Consider the following 22442-nt stretch of genomic DNA (forward strand, 5'->3'; position numbering starts at 1 on the left):
GGCGGTGCTGGGGTCCGCCAAGGTCCGGGGAGGGGGCTGTGCGGGAGTCCCGGGGTCCGAAGAGATCCGGGGAGAAGACGGCGCGGGGTCCCGCAGACCGAGGGAATCTGAGAAGAAAAGGGGCGGCGCAAGAGAGGATCTGGGAGGGGGCGGTGTGGAAGGGTCCCAGGTTCCGAGGAGATCTGGGGATGGGGCGGTGCCGAGGTACGCGGGGATCCGGGAAGGAGGGGAGCTTGGAGGCTGGAGTCCGAGGGGTCTGGAAAGGGGGCGCTTGGGGTCAGAGAGTGTCAGGAGGGCGGAGGCCAGCGGGGTCCTAGGAGCTGAAACTGAGGCGGAGGATAGAGGATCCGGAGAGAGAGTGTTGGGAGTCGTCGGAGTGGGTGGTCGTGAAGGTAGAGTTCAACTGCTGAACAGCGGATGGCCCGTGGGGCCTTCATCCCTACATCCTCAGCCCAAGCCTTGGCACTAGTTCCGCCTACGGTTCCTTTAGCCCTGAGCCTAATAAGGCTTTAAAATTGTGAGGATTCGGGGTTTTGTTTGTGTTTTGATTCTTCACTTAGGGCACACTATTCAGCTGTGGATACATTCATTTAGATGTTTGCTGAGTGCCTACTATGCACCAGGAATGTGTTAGGTGTAGGATATAGCAACACTACAGGCCAAGTCCCAACCCTTATTGTAGAGAGAGGGTGCAACAATAAACGAACAAATGAGGACGTGATGTAGAAGAAAGCAATGAAAAGGCAGTGGCAATTAAGCAAATTAAAATTTTTTTTTAATTTTTATTTTCTCCGGAAGGAGAGAGACAGACGAGGGGGGGGGGCGGGGGGAGGTGTGCAGAGAGAGAGAGAGAGAGAGAGACAGAATCCGAAGCAGGCTCCAGGCTCTAAGCTGTCAGCACAGAGCCCAATAGGGGGCTTGAACTCAAGATCTGTGAGATCATGACCTGAGTGAAGTTGGTTCCCCAACCGACTGAGCCACTCAGGCGCCCTGGTGATTAAGCAAATTTAAAGTATCCTCCTTCCCTTGCTCCAAAATGTAGCCCAGCCCTTTCTAGTTACACTTCTGCTTTCAGGTTTACTCTTATCATTGGCACAGCGTATTACCCAGCACTGTAACAAGGTAACTTGTTAATTATTATTTTTATACGTTTCTGTTTATTTAGTAATCTCTACACCCAGCATGGGGCTCGAACTCAAGACCCCGAGATCAAGAGTCATGCACTCTTCCCACTGAGCCATCCGGGCACCCCCAGGTAACTTATAATTATTGATAGCACTCCTTTTTATTCTCAAAAGTGGTAGATTTTGGAGGATAAATAATAGGGTGACCCTACACAGCTCAGACTCAAAGGCTGTGAGAGTTTCCCAAGGTCTAGAACCGCTTCTGGAACAGTGGCCATTCATTTAAAAAAGAATTACTTTGGCATAGTAGGCACAGGACTACACGGAATATAAAAGGGATGAGGAGGTGTGGTCAGCGTTCCTAGTCTCATAGAGCTTACAATTTGGTAGGGAGGGAGAATCTAAAAACTAATAAAGACATAGACCATGACAAGGGCTGTGGTAAGAGCTCTATGCTGAAGGAGAGGGGACCTTATAGTGGTTGGCAAACAGGACTAGAGTGTTACTGAATTTTTACCCGAAGTCTTGGGCAGGTATTTCAAGACTGAAGAAGAGCAATCCATGCACTGAAAACAGCATATGCAGTGACTTTGAGGCAATATAGGAATGATAGGAGGCAAACAAGCAAAAAGCTGAAGAACAGGAAAGTGAGGCTGGGGAGCAGACCTGGTTTATAGTAGGGAAGTTTGGAATGCTGACTATATTGGTTTCCTAGGGCTGTCATAACAAGTTACCTCTGATTCAGTTGTTTACAACAAGAGAAATTTATGGGGCATCTGGCTGGCTCAGTCGGTGGAGCATGCAACTCTTGATCTCAGGGTTGTGAGTTCAGTCCCACATTGGGTGTAGAGATTTACTTAAAAATAAAATCTTTAAAAAAGACAGAGAAATTTATTCTCTCACAGTTCTGGAGGTCAGAGGTGTAAAATCATGGTGTTAATAGGACCACACTTTCTCTAAAGGTTCTAGGGGAGAATCCTTCCTTGCTTCTTCTAGTCAGTCTCCGGTGCCTGCAGGCATTCCTTGGCTTGAGGCTGCATATTTCCAGTCTCTGCCTCCATCTTCACATGACCTTCTCCTCTTCTGTCTTATAAGAAAACTTGTCATTGGATTTGGTGCCCACCCAGATAATCCAGGTTTATCTCATGTCAGGATCCTTAATTGTAGCTACAAAGACCTGTTTTTACAAATGAGGTCATATATGGGAATTAGGGCTTGGACATACCTTTTCTGGGGCCACCATTCAACCCATTACACTGACCTTGTGGGGAAAAGAGACTTGATTTTGTGCGAAATGAGTCATTAATAAACCTATTGCCTGACATATTAAGTAGGGTAAAAACTCCATGTAAACTGTGAATTTACTTAGTTAAAAATATATGTATTTATGTGCCCAGATGTAAATAGGATTTTTTTCTGAGTGGAGGCATTATACTCTGAATTTTACTTTCTTCTTCTTACCTTTGATACTGTCAGATTATTATTTTTAAAATCCTTTTTTTTTTTTTTTCAACGTCTATTCATCCCTGGGACAGAGAGAGACAGAGCATGAACGGGCGAGGGGCAGAGAGAGAGGGAGACACAGAATTGGAAACAGGCTCCAGGCTCTGAGCCATCAGCCCAGAGCCTGACGCGGGGCTCGAACCCACGGACCGCGAGATCGTGACCTGGCTGAAGTCGGACGCTCAACCGACTGCGCCACCCAGGCGCCCCTTAAAATCCTTTTTAAAATTGGAAATGCCTGGGGCACCTGGATGGCCCAGTCAGTTAAGCATCCGACTTCCGCTCAGACTATGATCTCGTGGTTCACAGTTTGTTTGAGCCCAGTGTCAGGCTCAGTGCCAACAGCTCAGAGCCTAGAGCCTCCTTTGGATTCTGTGTCTCCCTCTCTCTCTCTGCAACCCCCCTTGCTCACACTCTTTCTCTCTTTCTCTCAAAAATAAACATTTTTTTAAAAAATAATAAAAATAAAATAAAATTGGAAAAGCCTTAGAAAGCTCTTTGCAGTTTGAAAAAAAGCTTTTGTAGGAGTATGTGAAGTCTTACAGTGCACGAGGAGTGGGTTTTTGTTGTTGTTGTTGTTCCTATTGCTAGAAGTATCTGAAGAAAGGATTTTAAACTATAAAAGTTTCAGTTAGAAACTTGAACTTTGAAAGTAGCTAGAATTGATTTAAAGTAAATTGTGGAAATGGTAACTGTAAGGAGATGGATGTGTTAAATAGCTTGACTGTAGTATTTATTTCACTGTGTATATATCTCAAATCATCATGTTGCACACCTTAAATGTGTACACTATTTAATAAATTAATTTAGTTGTGGAGCCATAATTATGTACATAAAAAGGTATGCACTTCCTGTTTCTGAATATGAAGTGTAAAGAAGTGTCAGTAAGCTGTTTTCTAGTTGGAAGGCCCAACGAGGGACATGGTCAAGAACGGACAATGAAAGAAGGTTATACAACAGTAGGCTTAGCCAGTGTCTTGACCAGGTCCTCAAACCAGCTGTGATGAGTAACTGTTGAAACTGTACTTTGCCTTCTTAAAGCAGTGGGGAAAAGGCTTAAGTCAAGACTAAATACCCTGCCTGTCACTAGACTCACAAACATTTACATATTTACCCTAAGTCCTAGAATTTAGCTAGGTGCCATTCAGTAAATCAATCATTGCTTTCTTTACCAATGGTATCCTACAGGCTTGGGAGAGTTAATGTTCTCTCTAAATTGCCAGAGAATTCCCAAGGAGTATACCACTGGCAAAAGCTGACCATTGTTTAATAACTATTGTCCCTCTTTCATAGCAGAGTTTAATATACTGGGGTTTTTTGCAGTAACTACTGCTTTCCATTTAATACATTTTATTGTGGGGTTTTTTTGTTTATTTATTTTTGAGACAGTGCAAGCCAGGGAGTGGCAGAGAGAAGGGGACAGAGGATCCTAAGGGGGCTCTGCGCTGACAGCAGCAAGCCCCATGTGGGGCTCGAACTCACGAACCAAGTTCATGAACCGCGAGATCATGACCTGAGCCAAAGTTGATGCTTAACTGACTGAGCCACCCAGGTGGCCCTCCATTTAATACATTTAAAAAATGTCAGTCTATCCTCACCACAAAAAAATAATAATTATGTGACAGCATGGAGGTGTTAGTGAATGATACAGTAGTAATCATCTTGCAGTATGCAGAGGTGTACTACATCTTGTAGTATACAAATCAACACTGTTGTGCACCTTAAACTCGTACAGTATAATATGTCAATTATATCTCAATATAAATAAATAGTATGTGTGCTGTCGAAGTGAGCACTAAAAATAAGTAAAATAAATAAAAGTTATGATCTATGATTTTTCCCCATAAGAGACAGACTTCAACTGGAAAATATTTTAGGAAAGTCGATAAAGTTATTTCCAGTTTAGATACAAACATTTCTTTATCTCACTTTTCAAAAGTAAACAGATTTTAAACTTTTCACTGAAATCACACTTCCATAAAGAAAATAGTAAGAAAAATTAAGAATCTTTTTTTAACTTGTTAAAATTTGTCTTGCTGAGCAAGTCTTCAAAATCAGTAATCTATAAGTTATGTTTAAAATAGAGGCACAAAGAACTTATTTCTAATGTTTACTCTTGAGCCCTGTCTCTGGAGGAGATTGCCGATAGCTAACTTGTCATTTAGAATCTGAGCACTTAGGACTTGCTGTCATTCTCCACCTACCTGCCCTCTAAGGCAGTGGGCTATCTTAGCTGGATATCTCTCCTCTTTTTGTGACTTTGGAGCATCTATTCCAAATGGTAGACAGGAGAAACACAACCCTCTCAATTTCAATGGCAGATTTTATGGATAAGTTTGAAAGTATATGACACTGTTTCTGGATTACTAGTAAAGTTTGAAATTCAAATTTCTAATTACCATCAATGACCGAAAGATGCCAAGACTGGTTTATGAGACCAGGCAACATCTTTTATTTTGAAGCAATCCTGTAGTGTATGTGGCTATATAATATAACTAATTTTTCTTCCGCTTCTTAAATGGATCAAAACAGGTTAATTATCAGGTCTGTAACTAAGGAGTCAAATCATGAAAGACTGGTGTATCTTAATCAGATTAATGAACTAGTTTTTTTTTTAAAAAGGGCATTTGTTGCAGCATTACTCTTTGTCTGTCTCTCTCTAATTTGAGAGAGAGAATGAACATGAGCAAGGGAGAGGGGCAGAGGGAAAGAGAGAATCGTAATTAGGCTCCACGCTCAGCAGGGAGTCTGGGGACCCTGACATAGGGTTTGATCCCATGACTCTGGGATCATGACCTGAGCCAGAATCAAGAGTTGGATGCTCAACTGACTGAGCCTTTCAGGTGCTCCTGAACTAATTTTGTTTTTAACTGTCAACTTGGAGCACAAGAACTGATTGAAAATTAACTTGTACTTGGCTATGTGTGAATGTCTTGCAATCTGTGCGATGAAAAGTATTTTGAAGAAACAAATTGAGGATTAATGAAGCCACCTGACAGTGAATCTCTCTTGTGCTGGCAACTCACTCCCCAACAGATGGTGCTAGCTCTCCTCTAGTTAGAGCTGCTCTGGTCTACCCTTTCTTAAAATGTACCATGACGTCAAAGGTAAAGAGTAATGTGGTGATTTGCAAAGAATGCATTGTAAACTTTCTTCTATTGCTCCTGAACTTTAGTTTATAAGACATTATTCCACACAATCTAGTTGAAAAATTTATGATCATATCCTCTTTTGAAGTTGATTTCTTCCACAGCAGCTCTAGGAAATAATTTAAAAGGTCATTTATATGATAACAATGCTAACTTTTTTCAGAAAAAGTTAGCTTACCGAAGGTCTGTCACTTTACCCAACATATTCCCTAAAATGGCACTTGGATCTTGAAAATGTTAGAGGTAGTGGTTAATGTTTAGTGATGATCTACTGTATTTTAAAGATAGTTACCAGGAACTGGGGATGAAGTTATGCTTCCGAATTCTGAAAGTCCTGGCCCAGTATTCCCCAAACTTAAGTCATTTTTGTATATCCTATGAGATTTTTGCCATGATGCACTTCTTTACCGTAATAGGCTTACTATTTTTTTCTTTAAATTGGCTTACTTTTATTTTAAAAGAACACTCTATCACCAATATTAATTTTAAAAGTTTCACAGAGGGTAGTCATTACAAAATATCATTTAAAAACTTTTTTTAATGTTTATTTATTTTTGAGAGAGAGACAGAGAGTAAGTGGGGGAGGGGCAGAGAGAGAGGGAGACCCAGAATCTGAAGTAGGCTCCGGGCTCTGGGCTGTCAGCATAGAGCCCGACACAGGTCAGTTCACAGGAGATCATGACCTGAGCCGAAATGGGACGCTTAATTGACTGAGTGACCCAGGCACCCTACAAAATATCATTTAAAAAAAAAAAAAAAGTAAATTCTAGCCAATTACCTTTTTTTTTTGATTTTTTTTTAACGTTTATTTATTTTTGAGACAGAGAGAGACAGAGCATGAATGGGGGAGGGTCAGAGAGAGGGAGACACAGAATCTGAAACAGGCTCCAGGCTCTGAGCTGTCAGCACAGAGCCCGACACGGGGCTCGAACTCACGGACCGCGAGATCATGACCTGAGCCGAAGTCGGCCGCTTAACTGACTGAGCCACTCAGGCGCCCCGAATTACTTTTGTCTACAAAGGTTCCAAGACCGAGGCCTGCTCTCCCTTAAAAAGGGAAATTAATCATTCAATAGAGAGATGTTAAAGCCACACTAGTACCAAACTAAAACTCTCCCCAATGTAGAGTATTAAAAGGGAACCAATTCTCACCCTATGCAAGTCAATATTTAAAGCTGCGTCAGTGTAACACATAAAACCATCTGTAGTAGTACCACCAATGGTAAGTTGTCCTACATTTGGGGAGACATTCTAGCTAGAGAGAGATGCACATGTAAACAAAGCATTATAATACAGTTTCATTAGTGGTACACAAAGATTTCAGGGTACTATGTAGAACAAGATGGAAACATTAGCTCTCTGTGGAGAAGGGAGGCTGCAAGTTATGGTAGAGAAAATTGATGTTTGAGCTATTTATTGAAGGGGGAGTATAAAGTCACTGAGGAGCAGAAAAAACAGGACATTTCAGAGACAGTGAACTACCTGGTGGTGGGGGTAGTGTGGTGTGTTCAACAGAGGGGGCGGGGCAGGAGGGGGGGAGGAAGAATGCTAAGGAAGTTGGAATGGAGATTAGGAACCGAATTTTGAGAGGTTCTGTGTGTGTGTGTGTGTGTGTGTGTGTGTGTGTGTGTGTGTAGCTTTGTCTTAATTCTTTTGGTAATGGGACTCCATCAAAAGTTTTTAAACAGGGGATTAAGAAAATCAGATCTGTGTTTTATAAGGATAATTCTGGCAGAGATGCATAGGATGAATTGCAGGGAGTAGTGAAACAGAGCCTGGTGCAAGCAGATCAGTTAAAAGTCTCTTGCATGTAATGTGTTTTCTCTTGAAAACAATATTTCTTAAATCAGAAAAAGACAAATACTGATTCCACTTAGATGTGAAATCTAAAAAAGAAATCGAGCTCATAGATACAGAGAACAGACCGGTGGTTTCCAGAGGCAGGGGATGGTGATTAGGCAAAATGGGTGAAGAGGGTGAAACGGTACAAACCTCCAGTTATAAGAAAATGTACTGTGTGGTGACTATAATTAACAATACTGTATTATATATTGAAGGTTGCTAAGAGAGTAGATCTTAAAAGTTCCCATAACAAGAAAACAAAAATTTGTAACTACGTGTGGTGATGGATATTAACTGTACTTATTGTGGTGATCATTTCATCATAGATACACATATCAAATCATTATGCTATACACCTAAAACTAATACAATGTTGTATGTCAGTTATATCTCAATTAAAAAATATATACACCCTGTGTAACCAACACTCTAATCTAAATATAGAACAGTTTCATCACCCCCAGAAATTTCCCTTATTCTGCCAGTAACCCTCTTCCCCAAACTTGATCACCACTTTTATTTCTATCGACATGTAAGCAGAACTCTGTTCTAGCTTCAGTGCCATGGAAGGGCTTCAAGCCACTGTAGAACTTGGCTTCAGGTGTTGTAGGGAAACCACAAGAGGTGGTTGTGGAACTGGGGCTGGATAACGGGAATCTGGACTTTACCCTCTGTGGTCTCCAGCTGGAGTCAGTGGCGTGTGCATCTGTCATTGGCTTTTTGGTGGGTCTCATATTTGTTTAGACTTCTCCAGTTGTCTAGAAACTGGCTTTATGTGAAATGGAGAATGCAGCTTTCACAAACACTGGTTGAAAATTTCACAAACACCAGCTGAAGTAATTCAAGGTAGTGTCAACCCCTTGATGAGCTTGGCTCTGTTCAAAAGGGGAATGTTGGGGTTGAGTCATCTTTGGGGACACTAGCCTAAAGAAGGAGTCATCAAAAATTCAGAGCCAGGTGGATACCTATGGAAAGCTGAAGAGAACAAACTTTAACCTGAAGGAGGAACTAATTCCCCTGATAAAAGAACTTAATGAAGAAAGATCTAGACACTCAAGGCCAGAAGAAATGATGGCTGAAGTTATAAGAATGATCTGGTCCCTGAGCTAGCAGTCACCATATCTCAATAAGCTTTGCAACAGATCCCTCATTATCCCTCCAAAGGGTGGGCTTGGTCTGAAAGCAGGGCTGATTTTTCCCTCTGCTCAGGCCTCCTGTGCTGCCAGGCCACCTTCACCCAGCTGTGCTCCGATACGAGGTTCATTACTACCCCCGATCCAAGGACATAGTTCCTGTGGAAACCTCCTTTTTCTTCCCATTTCCTGGGAAGCACTTATAGAGAGCCCTCTTCTTGGGCTGGAGTTTCTCCTGCACCTCTGAATCCTAAAAACAGAAGCTCTTTTGAAGTGAATCGAAATTTCAGATGAACCAACTATGGGAACCAACATCATGAAACTAGAGACTTTCAAAATGATGTCTCTTCAAAAAGAATTTTAATCTCATTCATCAGTATTTTATTTATTTGATCTGATTTTATCTATTTGAGAGACAGAATGAGCATGAATGAGATGGGAGAGGGGAACAGGGAGAGAGAGAGAGAGAGAGAGAGAGAGAATCTTAAGCAGCCTCCATGCTCAGCGTGGGGTGAGGGGGGTGGGGATAGAGGTGCCTATACAGAACCTGATCCCCTGACCCGGGATTTTGACCTGAATCACCCAGGTGTCCCGTCATTCATCAGCATTCTATGTATATATGTATGTAGGTATGTATGTATTATTTTAGAGAGAGAGAGAGCAGGGGAGAGAGAGAGAAAATCCCAAGCAGTCTTCACACCCAGTGCAGAGCCTGACCCGGGGCTTGATCCCACAATCCTGGGATCATGATCTGAGCTGAAATCAAGAACCAGCTGCTCAACCAACTGAGTCACCCAGACGCCCCCAGCAGCATTTTAAATGCTACTTCAAGGAGGTGCCTGAATGGCTCACTGGGTTGAGCATCAGATTGGATTTTGGCTTAGGTCATGATCCCAGGGTCATAGGATCAAGCCCCACATTGGGCTCTGTGCTGAGCATGGAGCCTGCTTGGGATTTTCTCTCTCTCTCTCTCTCTCTCTCTCTCCTTCTCCTCTGCTCAGACTCTGTATTTCTCTCTCTAAAATAGAATAAATAAAAATAAATTTTAAAAACTGCTACTTAAAGGACTATACTTGTGCTCAAAATGACATCCAATAGAACTTTAGTTCTCAGAACACTGTTTTATAAATATTTTTATACAGTTTTATAAAGTTATTTTTACTTTCTTTTTCTCTACACATAGTATCAATATTGTGTTTTACTTAACTATATATGCCGTTTATCAATAGTGTACAATAGTGTATAATTGCAAGTGGATTCTGGGGTTTTTCACAGGGTCCCAGACAAGATTGATCCCTAGCTGTGTCTAGTGATTCAATAACACACATTTTATTGGCTTTTCCTTTTTGCCTGTATCACTCCCCTGTTTTCTGGAATTATCTTCCAAATAAGTCACCTGCACTTATGAGTCCCTGGCTCTGCTTCAGGGGAATCTAAGCAAAGACATTGGAATGTGCATCCAGCCATACTACATATAAGTAGACTCTCTTGCCTTCCATCACTAAGGTTGTAGTTAATGTGGACATTGCCATCAATAAATGAAACTTAGTGACATCTCTCTGAACGTCAGTCCTTGTCAGAGAGAGAGCATACAATGACAATGTAATCTCCAGACGGTGCATGCCTCTGGTCCATGAATTCTCTAAACCTCTCCCGTGCTGTGCCTTCTCACGTTCCTGAATATATCAGTCACATTAAATCAATGAGATTGAGCTGCTCCTTGCTTATTCCATTGTTTTTCTGTATCATCCAGAAAAGTATTGGAATCTTTGGTCATAGGTGTCTTTCAATAGTGGTGCAGTCTCAGTAAGTGTCTGGCAGCAAGCTAGTAATTTGTTTTCAGTAGAAAAATAGTGAGCAGTTGCATTGGGTAATTTTAGGAGCTGAGAGCCTGGAGAAGTTCTGCACTTAAGCCAATCCTGTATGTGTCAGAGACCGCCTCATTAGAGCTAGTTGCACACCCTGTCAATCTCGGAGTGGATGATAAACATCAAGAGAGAGCATTGTCCAGTGCAAAACACTGGGCATGAACACAGTCTCTTTATTTATTTATTTATTTATTTATTTATTTTAAATTTTTTTTTTCAACGTTTTTCATTTATTTTTGGGACAGAGAGAGACAGAGCATGAACGGGGGAGGGGCAGAGAGAGAGGGAGACACAGAATCGGAAACAGGCTCCAGGCTCTGAGCCATGAGCCCAGAGCCCGACGCGGGGCTCGAACTCACGGACCGCGAGATCGTGACCTGGCTGAAGTCGGACGCTTAACCGACTGCGCCACCCAGGCGCCCCTATTTATTTATTTTTAATCACCTGCAGCCTCTCAGGCCAACATATGCCCTTGAACTGAGAGTTTCAGAACTAGAACAGGGGTCAGTTAGCGGTATCTTTAGGATTCATGGTCACAGGCCCTTAGACTGGCAACAGGGTCGAGCTGGTAGAAACATTCTTCAAAAGTTTAGTGATTCTCGGCTCTCTGTTCTTATTTAAGAGAAAAACACCAAAAAATGGATTGGAAGCTTGGCCAGGGTGTGTTAATTGGTGGCTTCACTATACTAATACTTAGGTCTTATTTTGTAGATGCCCAAATATTGGCAACTGCAGGTTTTTTTCCTCCTGGGCTAAGTTTTTGTTTATTTGTTTATTTGTTGTTGTTGTTCTATTTTTCAGGAGAGAGAGAGACCCCTTTTATCCTCCTGTAGAAGGTGCAAGCCTGGCTATTATTCTAGGAGCTGAGTAGGGGCAGGGCACTAAGGTTCTCACAACTCAATACATGGAATTTAACTTAACCTTCCTTTTTTACCATTTGTCTTACTTCCCTGAAATATCCCTGAGGCTAGAGCTCTGTTTTCACTTTTACAGTGAGAATACCTGTCTTCTTCTGTTGGGATGGGAAAGGCACCCAACACCCACCCACCTAGGTGCCTGGCTATGCAATGTTAGAGCTGGCATCTGGAGATCTAGCTGCTCCTTATATGGGCTTATAACTAATCTTGTCACTTCAAAATGGCAGGTACTTCATTATCCCTCCAAAGGGTGGGCTCGGTCTGAAAGCAGACACAATTAGATACTCTTTTAGGTGGGGTTCCCTAGAAGCAAAGCCTGATATTGGGATTCTTGAGCAAGTGATTTATCAAGGGCTGACTCTCAGGAAATTGTTGGGGAGTGAGGGATGCAGGATAAGGCCAGAGAAGCTAAGCAAAGGTGTGGTTTCAGAAGATATCTAGCCTTGGCCTGATCTGCTGGGGAGCTCTAGAGTGTGTATTGTCCTGCTATAAGGCAGGGGCTTTTATGCCCGAGCATCAGTCAGTCATGCAGGTAGTTCAAGATCCCCAGCATCTCTAGGGAGGGTGGCTCCCCTAAGCTGTGGACGATCAGTTTGCTACAGCAGGGTACAGATGTAAATCCTTAGTAGTCAACACTGCAGCAGCTAGGATGGGTGCACTGTCTTGCTGAAGGGAATCAGGGCAGGAGAGCAATAGCTATTACTACAGGTACAGAAGTAAAGAAGAGGAAATAGTCATTTAAAATTTTTTAAAGTTGGGGTGCCTGGCTGACTCAGTTGTTAAGAGTATGGGACTCTTGATCTCAGGGTAGCGAGTTTAATCCCCATGTTGAGCATAGAGATTACTTAATAAAACTTCAAATGTTTTAAAGTTAATAAATATTGTAAATACCAGAAAATCCAGAAGAAAAATATTACAGGTGCCTGGAACCTCTCTATGGTACTATATCTCCTTTCTTACTTTACTCCATAGACAACTTTGATCCCTCTCTCTCTCTCTCACACACACACTTTTTAAGTTATCTGTATGCCCAACGTGGGGCTTGAACTCACAACCCCAAGATCAATAGTCACATGCTCTACTGACTGAATCACACAGGCACCCCTGATCTCTTCTTCATATGACAATGGCTTGTAATATTTTCTATAAGGAGCATAAATTTAGTTTAGCATGATTGGTTGAAATTTGTTTTTTATTATTGATAATCTGGAAAAGTTTTTTTTTTTTAATGTTTATTTTTGAGAGAGAGACAGAGACAGAGACAGAGAGACCGAGAGAGAGACAGAGTGTGAATGCGGGAGGGGCAGAGAGAGAGGGAAACACAGAATCCAAAGCAAGCTCCAGGCTCTGAGTTGTCAGCACAGAGCCTGACATGGGGCTCAACCTCACAACCGCAAGATCTGACCTGACCTAAAGTCTGATGCTTAACTGACTGAGCTGCCCAGGCACCCCTGGAAAAAGTTTTTTTTAGCTTCATATTTCATGACTAGTAATGACTCTGATGTCATGCATATTTTTAGAATTATTGTCAAATATACTAAAGCCTCATATAAGCTGTCAAATTTCAAGACATTTCAAGTTTTCTTGGGCAGTGATCAACCTTATTTTTTTTTAATAGGCCGCATTCATCAATCAATTTGTCTGCCATATCCTATCTCAGATGAATATAATGAGCTTTATGTTATCCTTATTGATGCCAGTAATTTGCATTAAATCAAGAATCATTTAAATCTTCTTCCAATGACTGATGTGTCATCAGCCTTTGTCAAGAGCAGCTGCATCAGGTATGCTGAGACAAAATCTAGTACTTTGCAATGCCTGTATAATGTATGACTTCATAGACAGATATACTCATTGTGTATAGTCCTCCTAAGTTTGTACGCTGCAAACAATAATTCTGATAAATTCTATTATGTGCAATCTCCTTCAAAAGAGGGGGGAGAAACTATGATACATTTATAATTGTATACATTGCATTGTTGAGTATATCACGAAAGGATAGTACTTCCTGTTTGACTAGGAAGATGAAAATATATTCTTGCCTCCCTAACAATTTTACATATCTAGTGTTTGGAATAATTTCCAATAACTGGCTTTTACCTCCATTTATTTCAAACCTTGTTTCTTCTCCTCTACCACATACTTATGGTGCCATCCATTGGAGGATAAGGTCACATTGCAATATGACCTTTGGTTCTGCACCTCCAATGTAACAGGATGCCTGGTGAGTTGGCATAGCAGACAGTAGGAATATTACTGGAAGCCATTTCTATCCTTGGACAACCAGCAGTACTTTCCTCTACACAGAGGTGACTACAATGCACATAATTATAGTCCAGTAACTGAAACCAAACGTACACCCAGTTCAATTTCCCATTACATGGCTCCCAAAATGTTTATGGCCATTCCAATGTGACATGACCAAGGGAAAGTCTTTCAGAAGAAAAGTCAGAACAGAAAGAGATCTTAAGTCTTAGGTGACTGTGATTGAAATATCTTCTTCAAATTTACTCCAACATATGACCATGTGAAACCATTTCTAAGCCCTTTTCAGCCCTTGAAGATTAAGCTCCATTGAGCTTCATGGTTCATCTGCCCCTGGGTAGAACATGTGGAATAATATTTATCCAGGAACATTTAGTTTATTTATGCTGTTGTAACAATAGCAGTAGGAAAAAAACAGCCACTATGTTCCAAATGTTCTTGAGATTCAGGAACACTCTTTTATTCACAAATCCAACCCTTCTCTGATCTTAATCACTGGTTTTTGAATAAATTCTTCCCAAATTTCACTTCTGTTTCTTCTTCTTTCTTGTCACAGGAATTTTGAACTGTGAAGTCTCATTCTTCTTGTTAGACCTGTGTTTCCAAGAATCTTGCTGACCAAGACTCATCCTTACCAAATGAGTCATGTTCATCTAATTCTGCTAATTCAGTGCAATTTAATTCTAACATATTAATACACAAAGTATTTTTAAGACATATATCTATATTATGCTTTAATCACTTATTTCTAACTGTGTATATTAATATACTTTTATACTCAGAAAATTTCCATGTTTTATATACTTATTAATCTTACAAATTCCCTCAGAATAGATTTATTTCTCTTTTGATCAATTTTTTTAATGTCTATTTATTTATTTTGAGAGAAAGAGAGAGAGAGCATGTGCGAGTGTATGTGAGTGGGGGAAGGGAAGACAGAGAGGGAGAGAAAGAATCCCAAGCAGGTTCTGCAATATCAGCACAGAACCCGATGCAGGACTCGATCTCATGAACCATGAGCCCATAACCTGAGCTGAAATCAAGAGTCAGACACTCAGCCAACTAAGCCACCCAGGTGTCCCTCTTGTGATCAGTTCTATATTTTGTCATAAAAAAATATGTGGCAATATGTCAAGGGATGGTGGCCAACTTCTCTGGTATGAGTAGCAGAGGGTAAAAGTGGAATCCACTGCCACAATATTTTCGGTCAGTTTTTAAGGTTTTTCCACTTTCATAAGCTTGCTGTCCTGTCACTATTATGGATTGGTTAAGCCGGTTATCTGTAGAGTGATGTAATTTCCTTGCATATGAGTCTCAATACCACTGAAGTCTTTACTAATTATTGCTGTTTCAGATACCAAGTCAACCAAAGTTAACTAACAAACACTTGCTCAGCTTCTATATTGATTTAAAAATATACAATAAAACTGGGGCGCCTGGGTGGTGCAGTCGGTTAAGCGTCCGACTTCAGCCAGGTCACGATCTCGCGGTCCGTGAGTTCGAGCCCTGCGTCGGGCTCTGGGCTGATGGCTCAGAGCCTGGAGTCTGTTTCCAATTCTGTGTCTCCCTCTCTCTCTGCCCCTCCCCCATTCATGCTCTGTTTCTCTCTGTCCCAAAAATAAATAAACGTCGAAAAAAAAAATTTAAAAAATATATACAATAAAACTAATGGAAATGTTAGTACCCAAAAGTCAAAAAAGGACACGGGAAACACTTCCTAGAATTTTCGAGTTTGAAACTGGAATCTAGGTTAAAGTGTGTGGAGTTTGTTTATTTCACAGCCTTGGGTATTTGAAGATCAGATTCTCTTAGATTAGCAGTACGATAGATGATCCTATTGTGCAATGTAGAAACTGTGGTTTAACATGATCTTGCATAAAACTTAACCATTAATTCAAAGCAGACAAATAGACTGGTCATGAGTTGGCAACTTTGGTCTTTCTACTTGTTTATTTACTTATTTTGCTTAGTTTGTTTTCTTTAACTTCACCTTCAATGTTCAATCCATGAGCTAAAAATGCATATTTTGTGTGTATATTTTATTATATTTATTGCAGACTTAATTTTTAAAAAATATTTAAATAAGGGGCTCCTGGGGGCGCCTGGGTGGCGCAGTCGGTTAAGCGTCCGACTTCAGCCAGGTCACGATCTCGCGGTCGTGAGTTCGAGCCCCGCGTCAGGCTCTGGGCTGATGGCTCAGAGCCTGGAGCCTGTTTCCCATTCTGAGTCTCCCTCTCTCTCTGCCCCTCTCCCGTTCATGCTCTGTCTCTCTCTGTCCCAAAAATAAATAAACGTTGAAAAAAAAAACTTTAAAAAAAAATTAAAAAAAATTAAAAACATAAAAAATAAAAAAAATAATTAAAAATAAATAAATAAATAAATAAATAAATAAATAAATAAATAAAATAAATAAGGGGCTCCTGGGCAGCTCAGTTGATTGAATATTTGATCTTGATTTTGGCTCGGGTCATGATCCCAGGGTTGTGGGATAGAGCCTTATTTTGGCTCAGCATGGAGCCTGCCTGGGATTCTCTCTCTTTCCCTCTGCTCCTCTCCCCTACTAATGCTCTGTTTCTGAAATAAAATTTAAAAAAAAATTTTAAGTAAGGGCCACCTGGGTGGCCTAGTAAGTTAAGCAGCTGACTTCGGCTCAGGTCATGATCTCACCATTTGTGAGTTCAAGCCCTGCATCGGGCTCTGTGCTGACAGCTCAGAACCTGGAGCCTGCTTCAGATTCTGTGTCTTCCTCTCTCTCTGCCCCTTCCCCACTCGTACTCTGTCTCTTTCTCCCTCTCTCAGAAATAAGTAAACATTTGGGGCACCTGGGTGGCTCAGTCGGTTAAGCGTCCGACTTCAGCTCAGGTCACGATCTTGCGGTCCGTGAGTTCGAGCCCCGCGTCGGGCTCTGGGGCTGATGGCTCAGAGCCTGGAGCCTGCTTCAGATTCTGTGTCTCCCTCTCTCTCTGACCCTCCCCCGTTCATGCTCTGTCTCTCTCTCTCTCAAAAATAAATAAACTTAAAAAAAATTAAAAAAAATAAACATTTAAAAAAAATTTTTAAATAAGACTACAACAACGTAAAAGTGTCACTATTGCATAGTTTCCTCATTTCCCTTCTTTTTTCTCTCTTTCTCCTTCAAATGCTTTGCGTTATTCTTCTTTTTTGTCATTGTAGTTTCTCTAGTAGTCTAAAATTATGTGGCATAAGATCTCTTTTAATGATGAATGTAAATCACTGGACATTACAGGAGTGCCTGGGTGGCCCAATAAGTTGAGTGTCTGACTTCGGCTCAGGTCATGATCTCATGGTTCATTAGCTCGAGCCCAGTGTCGGATTCTGTGCTGACATCTCAGAGCCGGAAGCCTGCTTTGAATTCTGTGTTTCCCTCTCTGCCCCTCCCCTGCTCAAGCTCTGTCTTTCTCTGTCTCTCAAAAAAAAAAAAAAAAAAAAAAATCATTGGACATTCCAGTGTAATAACTTTAAGTCTTTTATTCCCATCTCAAATATAATGGCATACATTGTAACACAATTAATTTGATTCTGTGCTAAACCCTGATATCGAATGTTATAGTCAAATACGGGCTTTAAAGCTTTCAAAGAATATGATAGATCCATCTTACATGTCCTCGTAAATGGAGATCTCTGAATGGTCAAGTGTTACTGGAGAAAGAAACTAATATCTGGGTAACAACACACTTGGGTAAAATTACAAACAAACTTTATTTATTTATTTTTAGTGTTTATTTTTGAGGGAAAGAGAGAGTGTGCGAGTGGGGGAAGGAGAGGGAGGGGAGACAGAGAATCCCAAGCAGGCTCTGTGCTATCTGTGCAGAGCCCAATGCAGGGCTCAAACTCATGAACCATGAGATCATGACCTGAGCCAAAGAGTTGGATGCTTAACCAACTGAGCCACTCAGGTGCTCATAAACTAATTTTAGGTAAGTAAAGACATGAGAGCCTCAATTTTTGCCATGTGGTATAAATTAGGCAATGAATAAACTGCTTGTTTAAAATGATAACATAAGTGACATTCTAGATTTAAAAAATTTTTTAGGGGCAACTGGGTGGCTCAGTCAGTTAAGCAGCCTATTAGCTCAGGTCATGATCTCGTGGTTCACGAGTTTGAGCCCCTTGTCAGTCTCTGTGCTGACAGCTCAGAGCCTGGAGCCTGCTTCAGATTCTGTGTCTCCCTCTCTCTCTCTGTCCCTCCCCCGCTCAAGCTCTGTCTCTCTCGGTCTCAAAAATAAATAAACATTAAAAATATTTTTAAAAATTAAATCATATTTGCCTGAAAAAAATTAAAATACTGAATTAAATATCTCTTCTCTCATAATTCAGTTTGAATGAACTTTTCTCAAAAGCCAAACTAATTTATAACAAAGGAAGCTAGTTTTAGTGAAGTCAAGTAGATTATAATAACAATAATTAAATTTGTGTTAATTGACATACAAAACTTATTAGAGCAAAATAAAAAACTTATTAGAATAAATAGGACTGTAAAATGCAGCTTTTGAGGAACACCTTAATCTGATTCACACTTATCACTAAGAAAGGACATGAAATTTCAAGGAATGCTCTCTTGAAAGGAAATGCACCCTTAAAATTCTTATGTCATCATAATTGTATATAAGAATTTTCAGGGGTGCCTGGGTGGCTCAGTTGGTTAAGTATATAAGTCTTGATTTTGGTTCAGGCCATGATCTCATGGCTGTGAGATGGAGCCTGTTTGGAATTCCCTCTCTCCCTCTCTCTCTGTCCCTCCCCTGCTTGTGCACATGTGCACACACACACACACACACACACACACACACACACTCTCTCTCTCTCTCTCTCTCTCTCTCTCAAAATAAGTAAATAAACAAACTTAAAAAAAAGAATTCTCAAGGAAAATACTTGGAAAGCCTTTATGAAGAATTTGTCTAATTCTAGTTATGTGTTTACTATAGATGTCTCCTTTTATAAATATTATAGCATATAATGAGATCTTTATTCAAAACAAATCCTCTGCTTTGCTGCTATACCGTTATCTGGGACTTCTGGCGCTTGGTAGATGGTGTGAACTAAACTGTGCTTCCCCCACAAAAAAATTAATAGGTTGAAGCCTTAACCTCCTATGTGACTGTATTTGGAGATGGGGCCTTTAGAGAAGTAATTAAGTTTAAATGAGGTCATAAGAGTGGGGCCCTAATCCAATAGGATTGGTGTCCTTATAAGAAGAGGAGATTCCAGAGATCTTCCTCTTTCTCTCTCTCCTTCCCTGTCCTCTCCCCACCCCTGTGCAATCATAGAAGAAAGGCCATTTGAGGACACAGGGAGAAAATGGCTGTCTGTAAGCCAGGAAGAGAGGCCTCACTATACCAATCCTGACGGCAATTTGATCTTGGACTTCTAGTCTCCAGAACTGTGAAAAATTAATTTCCATTGTTCAAACTACCTAGTCTCCGGGATTTTGTTACGGTAGCCTGAGCAGACCAATATAGTATATACATGCATAGATACAAATAGCACATTATATAAAATTCTGGGACAACAGATTGGCAAGGTCTGATGTGGTGCATAGCATTAGAGATGGCAGCGCCTTGGGGAACATCAAAACATCACTTTTGAACATAGGTGATATTTCCAGTTAAAAAATCACACCTAAGTAATTATTATTATTATTATCATCTTTTAGAGAGATGAGAGAGAGTGTGAGCTTGGGAAAAGGGCAGAGAAAGAAAATCTTAAGTAGGGTCCATTCTTAGTGCAGACCCCAATGTGGAGCTCTATCCCACGACCCTGAGATCAGGACCTGAGCTGAAATCATAAGTCAGACTCTCAATAGACTGAGCCACCCAGGTGCCCCACGAGCTAAGTAATTTGATGGTGGTGATGCATCTGCTTTGTTTAGCTCATCACTAAGTTACAGATGCTAACAATATTTCAAGAACCCCAGAAGAGACTGAGGAGTTGTGATGTCTATCATTTTCATTTAAAGCATTTCGTATACCTGGACTTTTTTTAAACGGAGAGATACAAGGGGAGGGCTTTCCCTGGGTTCAGATATCCAAAGGACATGTTGAAGGGACCAGGGTGCCATCAAGGTCATCCTGGGACTTTCATCCCAGAACTCTTAGGGTACACTCTGATGAGCTGATTGTGACCAAGTGGACCGCTTAGGGGGTCAGAGAGTCAGTGCACTGATGCCCACTGCTTGGATTTGCCAGGTTCTTTTTCTTTGATCTCTCCTGGCTTGAAAGACAATTATTAAACTTAAGAATTAGGGACATCCTTTCCCACTGGTATGTGTCAAAGTACATGTACACAGATGAACTGACTCACCCTAGTACAGTGAACAGGTGGCTGATGTTTGTCCAGAAGAGCCTCGGTTTGAGGACTCTGCTGAACCAAGTCTGCATGCTTTCAGCAGTCCTGTGGGCAAGGGAACCAGAGGCAGCTGGAGTAGCCGTGGAGTAGTGCACGGGAGGGGAGAGAAGAGACACCGTGAGGGGTAGAGCGACTTAGGGGGAAAGAGAGAAGCTGAAAGAGTCTAAGGAGATTTTACACTGTAGGTATGATGTAATGCTGTCTTTCTTGCCCTTCAAAGCATTCAGTAAAAACTGTAATAATCACCAGTGGATTGCACTTGAATTTAATGTATCAGTCTGGCCTAAAGATGAAAAAAGAACAAACATAAGAGCCACAAAGGGGGCCCAGCCACAGACTACATTTGTAACCCACACATGAGCACATATAGGTACACACAGAGAGAGACAGAGAGGAGAGAGAGAGGAGTCTGCAAGCATAAGTACCTCCATGGTAATTGTTATTATTCCATAGCAATAATCATATGAATGGTATCATAAATCATAAATAATTTTTATTATTTTTGTTTTGCTGAGTTTTCTGATTTTTATGGTGAACAGGTAGAAAACTAATGTTAATAATCTAATAATATCAGCTGACATTTTTGAGTGCTTACAGGACTATATGTCAGGCACTGTTCCAGTGTGTACATGCACTGAGTCCATTTAATTCTCACAACAGCCTACCTGTGAGACGGCAGTGTAGATACCACTATTTCCATTTTACAGATGAGTAAACTTGCATGATGTATTACATTTAAAAATCAGAAATAAGAGAAAAAAGAAAATCATTTAAAAAGAAGACGTAAGGGGCGCCTAGGTGGTTCAGTCGATTAAGGGTCTGACTTTGGCTCAGGTCATGATCTTGCAGTTTGTGAGTTGGAGCCCAGGGTGGAGCTCTCTGGTGTCAGTACAGAGCCCACTTTCACATCCTCTCTCTCCCTCTCTCAGCCCCTCTCCTGATCGTGCATGCCTGTCTCTCAAAAATAAACATTAAACAATGTTTTTTAAAGAAAATAAAAGATCATGGGGCGCCTGGGTGGCTCAGTCAGTTAAGCATCCAACTTCAGCTCAGGTCATGATCTCATGGTCCGTGACCTCAAGCCTCGCATCGCGTTCTGTGCTGTCCGTTCAGAGCCTGGAGCCTGCTTCAGATTCTGTGTCTCCCTCTCTCTCTGCCCCTCCCCTACTCATGCTCTGTCTCTATCAAAAAATGAATAAACGTTAAAAAAACTAAAAAAGAAAAGAAAAGAAAAGATCAAAAGGAAAACGGGGATGGGAAGAAACAACCAGAATCTAGAATGTACTGTGTCCTTTCTTCTCCCCTTCTGTGATCAACTAAATCAAACCAAAAAGCATACCTTACTGCCAAACTGTGCTTTAAAAATAAAATGTTTTATTGAAGCAGATAAGTAGAATGATTAAAAGATGGGGTCCTGGGGCTGGGGGAGTATCTTTATTCTAGAATGGGTCTTATACATAACTGAGTTCAATTTAATTTACAGGTGAGAACGTGGGTCACTTGAGGAGACACAGATAAAGTGTCAAGGCTGGGATGAAATCCCTGTCCCTTGATGCTACATTAATACAGGACACACAATTTAGAGGCATGTTTTAAATGTAAAATTAACAATAATTTGTTATAATGACCACTAATATTTAAATGTTCTCAGCCATTACTTAAGCTAAGCTAGGAGCTATCCCTAGAGTTGATCAGAGTCCCCGAAAAGCTTTTAACGTGGAAATCACCATGCTATGGGAGAAATATGTACAACCCTTTGAAGGTTTTCAGGTTCTTGTAGGCACTTCTTTTTGTTGTTGTTTTCTTTTTAATAAACCACTTTATTGATGTATGACTGACATACAAAATGCCGTATGTATTTAATGTATACAATTTGATGATTTGGGATATAAATGTACACCTATGAAACCATCAACACAATCTATGGTATAATAAACATATCCTTCACCTCCAAAAGTTTCTTCCTGCCCTCTTTATTATGAGTGTATGTGTGTGTGTGTGTGCGTGTGTGCGTGTGTGTGATAAAAACACCTAACATGAGATCTATTCTCTTAGCAAATTTTTAATATTTTCAACTATTGGCACTATGCTATATAGTAGACCTCTAGGATTTAGTCATCTTGGATAATTGAAACTACCCTTTGCATAACTTTGTACCTTTGACCACTTCTGTCCAGCCATTAAATCTTCTAGCTTTGCTCTAGTTTCAGTTTAACCAATTGTCAATGGCTTATTTTGTGTCATGTTAACAAACAGTAAATATTTAAAAATATTA

General features: G+C 40.8%; 1 long non-coding RNA gene across 1 annotated transcript; it reads left to right on the forward strand.

Annotated features, from left to right (window-relative positions):
* Positions 1-1208: 1208 nt before the first annotated feature.
* Positions 1209-22123, forward strand: LOC121029772 (uncharacterized). The gene is made up of 3 exons (XR_005789883.1): positions 1209-1255; positions 13155-13320; positions 21651-22123. It is a non-coding gene; the product is annotated as an uncharacterized LOC121029772 (long non-coding RNA).
* Positions 22124-22442: the final 319 nt, after the last annotated feature.

The sequence above is a fragment of the Herpailurus yagouaroundi genome, unplaced genomic scaffold (genome assembly GCF_014898765.1).
Source record: "Herpailurus yagouaroundi ecotype Mexico unplaced genomic scaffold, PumYag 139, whole genome shotgun sequence".
In the NCBI taxonomy this organism is placed as follows: domain Eukaryota; kingdom Metazoa; phylum Chordata; class Mammalia; order Carnivora; family Felidae; genus Herpailurus; species Herpailurus yagouaroundi.